A 10039-nucleotide genomic window follows, 5' to 3' on the forward strand; every position below is an offset into this window, starting at 1 on the left:
GCGCGCTCGCGGCCGTGCGTCCGCCGCACGCGGGCGGGGCTAGGAGCGCGTGGCCGGGAGGCGCGTGGGGCGCCCGCAGCGGAGGGGAACCGGCGGGCTGTGCAGCGACTAACCCACCCCCGCGGGAGCCGCTTCTTCCCCCGAGCACGCACGGAGCACCCCCTCCTGCCCTGGCCGTGGGCCGGAGCACGGAGAGGGCGTGTCAGCACGCTGCTGGGCGAACGTCCACCCCACAATGGCTGCGAGCGCCGGGAACGGAGGGTGCACCGCCGCTCCCTGGGGACTTGCAGGGTGGCACGCTTAGCGCAGTGCCCAGCATATTGTAGTGAGCTCTCAGTAGGGCGGGAAAACTGCTGTGGCTGCTACTGCAGCCTTCGGAGAAGAGGCCCGTTTTGTGATATCAGGACTGCAGCGCCAGTCACGATTGCAAACAGCAATCGTAATTTGTAATTAATTTGTAATTAACAAATATGTAATTACCGAGAGTTTGGGGGCGTATCCTATGGCGGGAAGCCCAGTTCAATAAAAGTTGCAGGATGCTGGCAAAGCAGATTGATTTGCCATTGTAAAATAAATGTATACTGTGCTTCGATTTATGGGGATTGTTGACTGCCCCTGATTTGGACGGGTTTTTTTTTTTTCAGGCCCTCTGAGGGGATTGGCTGTTGGTAATAACTGCAGAGAGCCCTGTTGGGAGATTTAACCTGGAAAGAACACAAATGTGCCTAAGTTGATTTGCAGGCCGGTGGTTCATTTTCATAGCTCTACGGCCTAACTGCATAGCTTAACACCAAATAGGCAAGAAGGAAGGGAGAATCAAATGAAAGGCTTTTAAAAGACCTTAAAACATAAGCACCTAACTCTTCACTGCTCCCTTGACCTTTGAGCTGACTTTGTGAAGCACAAGTACAAAAGGTAAATACTGGCGAGGAGACCAAAGAAATTACATGTAAAATGCTGTAGACTTGTGTCAGACTCACTAATAAATAATAGCTAAAGTTCTGGCTTTGAAAAACGGCATGAGTCAAATACATGGAGGGGCATATCACAGCTGCAGAAGATAATTTTCCCCTGGGCCACCTTGCCCAACTCTTAATCCCAACTCCCCTTCTCGGCCCCTCTCCCAAAAATCATAAGGAGGAGTGTTACTTCTGGAATTAACCAATCTTTTAGACAAGTCTGCTGGGTCCTGTCCCCATGGTGATTTGGATGCCTAGGTCACATCTTCACCTTGCCAATAACAGTACGTGATACACAGTTTGCTCTCATTCATTACCATTAAAATGATTTTTAATACTATTGGTATTATAGTGATCAGGTCACTGTTTATAGAGCCTGATTGCCTGGGTTCAAACTCCAGTTTACAACCTACTAACTGTATGACCTTGGGCCAATTTAACGGCTTCATTTTCCTCATCTGTAAGTGGGGATAAAGACTTAATAGGACTGTTGGGACTTTCACGTGCACTAATATATGTAAAACATTTAAAGCAGTTTCTAGCATATAGTAAATAAGCGCTCAATAAATCTCACTAACAGATGTAGTTTATTCATAATAGCCAAGATGTGGGAACAACCTAAATGTCCATAATGGATGAATGGATACAGAAAATGTGGTATGTCCATACAACGGGATATTATTTAGCCCTGAAGGAAATCCTGCATAGGTGACAACATGGATGCAACTTGAGGACATTGTGATAAGTGAAATAAACCAATTACAGGACAAATGCTGCATGATTCTATTCATATTAAGTACTAGCTAATATACTCAAACTCGTTGAATGGTTGCCAGGTGCCGTGGTTGAGGGAAGGCGGTAATGGAGAGTTGCTAACCAATGGGCATGAAGTCTCAATTACACAAGATGAGGTAAGTCTAGTGAAGGAGAGATTTTGAACAGGAAAGGGGCAACATCAGAGTTGCACCCCCTACATTGCATTCTTTCCCCGTGCTTGAGCCTCCCTCAAACTCTCTCCTCCCTTTGAAACACCTAGCACTCACTGGGCTGACATCAAGAGCTGATTAACATGCAGTTTCTCCCAGGAGTATTTGCTTTATTATTATTATTTTTTAAATAGCTCCTAGGAGGAGGAACCCAGAGGAATGAAGCTCTACTAAAGGAATTTCAAATCTTGTGGCCTTCGAAAGGAGAGATTGAGAGGCAATGAAGATTTCTCAAAGCGGTTCCCGTCACCCTGCTTTGCCCAGTAGATGGTGGTGGGTCAGGATGCTTACCACCATCTCCTAGCTCTGTAACCTCTGACAGGCTATTTGATCTCTGAAGCCAGCCTCTATTTCCTTGTAGGTTCCTAACTTGTGGCCTATTCCCAGGATCGAAATAGATATCAAATGCCTATCATGTAGTCATGCTACACACGTGAGTTTCCTTCCCTCCAAGAAGTGATTCTCAGCCCTGGGTGTACTGGGAGCCCTGCCTGGTCCTCAGACTTGGCAACTGGAATCCCCTGGGGGGACTTTAAAACACCTGTGCCTGGGTTCCACAACCAGGGAGCCCAATTTAATTCATCTGGGCTTTTTAAAACTTCCCAAATGATTCCAATGTGCAGCAAATTTGAGAACCTTGATCTAAGGAACTTCAAAAGATACCCATGCTCAGGTCCTACCCCTAAACAATTAAAGTAGAATCTCTGGGGACTGCGCTCCAGATTTTTTAAAATGTAGTATACATATTTTATTCCATCCTCATATAAGGATACATAGGCATATGTGTGTGTGTGCATGTGTGTGTGTTCATATTTTGTCCTTATTTGCTTCACTCAAATAGGATCACATCACACACACTTTTCTGGATCTTGTTATTAACACTTTGTGTTAACACCTCTTACCATCAACAATTCCTATAGAAATCCCTCCAGGTCAATTAATATTATTCCAATACATTTTTTCTTTTAATTTTTTTTTTTTTACTTTGATACATTTCAGACATACAGAAATAAGCAAGAATAGTGCAGAGATCTCCACACTTACCCTTCCTTAGATCTCCCAAATGTTTATCCCTTATGGTATTTCCTCCATGTCTCCATATACTTTAAAGGCCCCTCATGAGGGGCGCCTGGGTGGCTCAGTAGGTTGAATGTCAGACCCCAGCTTAGGTCATGATCTCACAGCTCGTGAGTTCTAGCCTTGCACCGGACTCTGCACTGAGCCTGGAGCCTGCTTTGGATTCTGCAGCTCCCTCTCTCTCTGCCCCTAACCCACTCACATTCTGTCTCTCTCAAAAATAAATAAACATTAAAAAAAATGTTTTTAAAGGCTCCTCATGAGATCCTTAATGTATGTCCCCGAGGGGAGGCCTCAGGGTTGCTATGAGGGTTGCCATTGTTTGTGAATCTTCTGACCCCTTGTAAGAGATCCTTGTCCAGAGGTAGCTGTGCAAGGTGGTGAAGAGGGTAGGCTCAGAGTCAGGCTGCCTAGGTTTGAATTCTGACTTCTTTGCTGCCCAGCCTTCTGTGCCTCAGTTTTTTCATCTGTAAAATGGATAATGGAAGTGTGAACTCCTAGGGCTATGCGAGGCCTAAATGGGATTATTTACTCTAGTACTTGGCACACAGTAAGTATCCAACAAAGGTTAGCTAGTAATATGTATTGATCATTACCATGGCTCATCTATGAAATAAACTTAGTTCAAGCTCCTTTTTATGACCTATTAGCAGAATGCTTTATGAGCCCCAAACCACGAAATCCCTTAGATAAATTGGGAAGTTGGCAGTATATAAAAGTGTCTCAAATTTAGAAACTGAAGGCCATTTTAAAAATGAAACCAGCAAGAATCAACAAATCGTATCTGTTGCAATGACTCACCCTAAGAGATGGTTTGTCTGTGTTTGCAGATGGTGGCCTGAGATACACCCCAAAATAATATAGCCTTAATGTGCAGAATGTGTCACTGAGGCAGGAAACTAATGAAAGAAGGTATACCATCATGAACCAATTGGTAGCCAGGCCAAAGTAAGGTTCTGGAACTGCAGGGTCCCAAACCCATGCCTATGGGGGTCAGGCAGCATACCTGTGTGAAGCAGGCCAATTGTAAGTTCACAAGAAGTGGGGAGGGACACTGGAACCCTGGTCAGCAAAGTGCTCCCTCAAGAGCCAGCTGCTCCATACTCCCAGGCCAAGTGGGAATGTGTGTCCTTAATCACCACATGTTCCAGTCCTTCCAGAGGGGCTGACACTTTGGATCCTGGTGTGAAGTTCTCCAAAATCTAAATATTTTTAAATTTCCCATTTTTTAAAAATCTCCTCTGCAGGCCAGTTTGTGGTTTCTGATCATGGCACTCACATACGGGGTTTGGTTCATGAGGAAGATGTAAAAGAGGGGGAAAGGTATAAGAATTTGCATTTCTCTGAGACTGTTCAAGGACAAGAGGCCCGATGTTATGGTGCTAGGTCACCAGAAAAGTGTGCCTGCCCTGTCCTGGATAGGGATGGTTTTGTCCATTCCTGAGACAAAATTCTGGAGCATCTACTCCATCCCAAGTCACACTTTTTTTTCCCAGGAATGCCTGGTTCCCTTCTCCCTGTTGATATTCTCCCAAGCTGCCTGCTGCCTACTCATTTAGCAAAATTAGTTACCTTGATATTGAGAATGGGGCTTGCAGGGGAGCAGATACACCCATCACAAATTACAGAAGATTGTCCAGGATCCAATCTCTTCCTCTTCCCATGCTCAGCTTTTCTGTTCCATAGAAGCACCGATGAAAAAAAAAGGGTCACTGTGTAGGTAAGATATGAGTTCTGGTTATATAGAAGCAAAAGAGTGAAAAGCCTTATTAGCAAACTTTTAACATACCACGTGAAGCAACTGAAAAACATCTAGTTATATCTAATTAATCAGAGGCATCTGAGTTTACCTAGAAATGGAAAATATTACACATTCTGCAAAAACCAACATTTCCCTATGTAAACATTTTACAGTTATTTTTAGTATACTCACAGAGTTGTGTGACCATGATCACAACCAATTTTAGAACATTTTCACCGAAGCGAATCCTTACCCATTAGCAGTCACTCCCCACTTCCCCATACCTCTCCATCCCCAGCCCTAGACATCTACTAATCGATGTTCTGTCTCAGTAGATTTGCCTATTCTGGACATTTCATAGAAATGAAATCATGCATTGGCCTTTCTCGTCTGACTTCTTTTACTTAGCATAATATTTACAAGGTTCATCCATTCTAGCATATTTCTGGACTTCATTCCTTTTGTGGCTGAATAATATTCCATTGTATGGATATACCACACTTGTTTATCCATTCATTCGTTGGTGAACATTTGAATTGTTTCTACTTTGACTATTATGAATAAAAGTGCTATAAGCATTCATGTATGAGTTTTTGTGCTGACACATGTTTTCACTTCTCTTGGGTATATACTTAGAATGGAATGGCTGGGTCATACAGAAAATCTGTTTGTAACCTTTCGAGGAATTGTCAGACTATTTTCCAGTAAATGGTTTTTTATTCCACGTAATTCATAAGGTTCTTCACAACATGAATTAGCTCTGATGAAGTCAATGTCAATCTATTCATGACAGTGCTACCATCTGTCTGCATCAAGATTTGGCTGCTGTATCATCCCCAACTAGTCATTGGTTATATGGTAAATTTCTCTGTTACCTAGCATTGCACCCACAGCAAATTGTTTATTGATCCTTCCAATAGCATGATTTTAGAAATTTTAAAATTTGTTTTAGAGCAATCCCATTGTTGAGATGTTTCTAGCATTAAGACTTCCAGGTAAACAAAATTCTACTGTAGCCAATTAATAGTCTGTCTAAACATCTGTCACTCATAAATTTGGCTAGCAGTAGTCATTACTGAGAATTCATTAACCCTAGATTCACCGATAAGGCCAAGATTCTGCACCTGCAAAGCTGAATTCTGGTTTGTTTGGACAGCAGAGAATATAAAATGACACAGGAATTAAGAGTGCATTACGGCAAGATACTAAAGACATCTATAGTCTTTGCTGTGCCCACTTTGCACATTTAACTGATCGGGGTGGCTCAGGGCTTCCTCTCTCCAGCAACACCACAGGCATGCCTACAATTTCAGGAGGTTTTGCCAAGGCAGATGCAAGCTTCCTTCTCCTATGTCTCAAGCTTTTCTTTAAATCAACAGCAAAAACAGGGGCATGGGAGACCTGTCTTTAATGTGCTAAGGTAGATTGGGCACGGTTGTGGAGTCACAGAGATTTAAGTTCAAATCCTCATGTGTCCATATGACAGGTGTGTCCATGAGCAAATTACTTGACCTGCCCATGCCATTGATAAAATGCAAAATATTCTTACTTCCAAATCTTAAATATTAGAGATAATGTAGTTACTGAGCCTGAGCTGTAACAGACACTCAAAACGGGGTGTGTGTGTGTGTGTGTGTGTGTGTGTGTGTGGTTCTTAACCAGACTGCTGGCTTTGTTTGGGGTAACAGAGGTGAATTTCGGCCTCTGAGCCGGGAGACATTTAATCAATTGTTTCAAAGCAGTTCTGTCTTGTTTACTTTTAATAATGGGTTTGTTTGCTTTTAATAATAAGACCCAGACCCAGCCCTTCTATTTTCTGAAGCTTGTGAGCAAATGAATGCTTGTGAACTGAAGCTCGGCAGCAATCTCTGCAGCCACAAGTGGCCAGCGGCCACAGGCAACAAGTGAAAACAGGTTGTGCGCAGGGAAACGTTTCATTTGCAGAGGGTAATGATATTTACCTGTGATCCTATCCAGTAGCTTCAAAGGTGGTGGCAAGCATTACCTAACTAATGAGCACGACACCCCGTGGGCCACTGGCCCCAAGGCAGGAATGATGGTATGTAATATCTTCCCAACGATGCCCATCAGAAGAGAGAAGGAGAAGAAAAAACCTGTCCACCTGAGCTTGACTAGCTGTGTGATCTCCGGGAAGTCAGAGATCCCTTCTGGGCCTCACTTTCCTCATTTGTAAAATGAGAGGGTTGGTACCTTCCAGGTGATGTTAAAGGTGTCTTCCGTGTGACGGTGGCTGACCTTCAGGCCTGACTTTAGGCTCACTTTCAACCTTTGTTGGCTTTACATATATAGGTGTTTATGTCTGCCTCTGTGGGTGTATATATGTTTATGTTTTGGAAGCAGCTGGAGAAAGACATGAGGGAAGAGATGGGTGCTGTTTGCTCCAGGCGGTGACTTAGGAAGGCATTCCCAGAGAAAGGAGAAAATTGGAGCGCCTGCGTGGCTCAGTCAGTTGAGCGTCTGACTTTGGCTCAGGCCATGACCTTGGTTTGTGGGTTCAAGCCCTGTGTCGGGGCTGCTGACAGCCTGGAGCCTGCTTTGGATTCTGTGTCTCCCTCCCTTTCTGCCCCTCTCCTGCTCATGCTCTCTCTCTCAAAAAATAAATAGTAAACATTAAAAGAAGAAAATCACCTCCCAAATGATGCTTCATGCCCTTCCCCCACTGCCTTGGACTCCTGGACTCTCCCTATCACCTTGTCTGTCACTAGACAAGCAGAAGGAAGCACAATCATGAGCTTGTCTCATCTGCAACAGGGGCACGTCTTCCCCCCAAAACTTGTTGTTTATATTTATTTTACGCTATATCTATTTTAACCTAAACATATTGAAGGAGAGACCTACCCATCATCTCACACCTCCTATAGATATGTATTTGCTAGAACAAATTCAACCCCAATCATCAAATGAAAACAGATTTCCACATAGTTGTTCCCCATAATCTAAATTTTTCTGATAGGGAGCTTAATACTTCAAATGGCAACCAGTCCCTTGTTGGTCATAGCTATTTATTTGAAATAAGATCTTTATCCTGAGTTGGATTCTTTTCCCTTTGTTGCAGTGAATGTTCTTTAATTCTTTTTTTAAACAAAAAAAATTTTGGGGGGCGCCTGGGTGGCTCAGTCGGTTAGGCATCCAACTTCAGCTCAGGTCATGATCTCTCGGTCTGTGGGTTCGAGCCCCGCATTGGGATCTGTGCTGACAGCTCAGAGCCTCGAGCCTGCTTTGGATTCTGTGTGTCCCTCTCTCTGCCCCTCCCCCCCCCCCCCCACGCACACACTCTCTCTCAAAAAAATAAACATTAAAAAATTTTTAAGTAAAATTTATTTAAAAATAAATTAAAATTAATAAAAAATTAAAATTAAAAAATATTTTAATGTTTTTTTTTTTGAGAGAGAGAGAATTCCAAGCAGGCTCCACACCATCAGTGCAGAGCCTAATGTGGGGCTCAAACCCACGAACCGTAAGAGCATGACCTGAGCCCATACCAACAGTCAGACACTTAACAGAGCGAGCCACCCAGGCACCCCCACAGTGAATTTTCTTAAGGTTCTACAATCAATGCACCGTCTTTCCTTCAACACCATCTCCCAGAGGAGGAATGTAAATAGCCACACAATTTACATACATGTTAGCCACTGGGTCTCAATAACTTATTATTATAGAAATTATGTATATTATATAAACTATATTCTCTATGTGTTTATATGTTCAATTCCATAATATAGTTTCTGCTTGTAGTTTAATATGTATTGTAATATATAAAAATAATTAGAAAACTGGATTAATTTAGAAAAAGCAGTTGTCTCAGGGGACTCATTCATGAAAATGGAAAGATCTTTTATCAAGTAATTTCCCCCCAGGGGGCCTTTAAATAGCAATCTCCCCCATTTTGATTCCATCTGTAGCAATCCCATTTAGCTGCATTACTGGACCACCTCATTGTGTAAAGGAAGGTAAACTGTATTGGTAACCATTTGGCTCTCTGTTTTTTATTCCCAACTTGCTACTAATTCATTTGGCCATTAATCGGGCTTCCCCCCCCCCCCCCGGGCCATTTGATCTGTTTGCAGGATAAGCAGGGAGTTAGGGCCACTCCTCCAGCTGTGATGGTTTTCCGAAGCACACAATCCAAAGGGATATTGTAGTTATAACAGAAATGATTCATTGAATAGCTCCCTCGAAAATGATGTGCCACTCTAAAGACCTCACCTAGTGGCCTGGCTGAGAACAAAGCCAGGAAGAAAAAAGAAAAATTTTTTTGAAAGAATCCCATTAATGGATTTCTTAAAGTGCTGGATGCATGATAGACAATAACATTTCTATAATTTTGATAATATTCACTTAGATTTGCATAACTCCACATGGTTTATGAAGCATTTTCACAAATATTGTTGCGGCTCTCACAGTATCAGAGTATCAGAGAGGAGGTGGGGTGGCAGGGGGTGGGGGAGTGGGGTGGGGGTAGGTGGGGGTGGGAGAGAGTAGGGGGACGGCTCTGAAAGTTCTCAGCTGGACCTGAGTCCCAGGAGTGGCAGCAGACTTGGTGCTCGTGACTTCCCAAAGCCACCCGGCTAGGAAGTGGCAGAAATGGCACTAAGACCCAGGACTCTAATTTGAAATCTCTTTTAACCGCACCATCTCCCGAGCATCACAGCTAAAATTACCTTGTTGGACTTTCTTACTCAAGAGAGAAGGGCACACCGACTTGGAAGTATCTGGCCGTTGGGGGCCCAGAAGTCCAAGCAAGATGGCTGGTCACAAAACACATCTGAGTCCCATGAAGCATGACATTATTTTCCGATATTTTAAAGAAGTGTGTTCCTTTCTGTGGGGCCTTCATGGAATTTACTGCACGAGGTCCACACATCCTTATGAACCACCAAGCCTATGCAAAGAGAGACTGAATATGCAGTGGTCAGATCATATAAAAAAATAGAAATAAAACCTTGAGCCAAAATCTGCCCAGGAAACACATCTTTTACCTGCCCTTATCAATAAACAACCCAGATGGCCGGTCTGCCCTAAGTCAGATTTGCTAGAAGACAGATTGCTATCTCTAGTGGCCATCCAGGAAGCGAAACAATAATTCTGTAAAACTTGGCCCCAAGTGTCTAGAACTTGATTGATAACGGATACCTTCCATATTTCCCCCCTCCACCTCCAACTTGGGACCAATCAGAGAGAGCTACATGCGCACTCCTAACCAATAGGATTCCCTGCTTCTAGTTCGCCCACCTCCAGCTTCCCAACAGTCTCCA

This window comes from Herpailurus yagouaroundi, unplaced genomic scaffold, assembly GCF_014898765.1.
Source record: "Herpailurus yagouaroundi ecotype Mexico unplaced genomic scaffold, PumYag 186, whole genome shotgun sequence".
Lineage (NCBI taxonomy): Eukaryota > Metazoa > Chordata > Mammalia > Carnivora > Felidae > Herpailurus > Herpailurus yagouaroundi.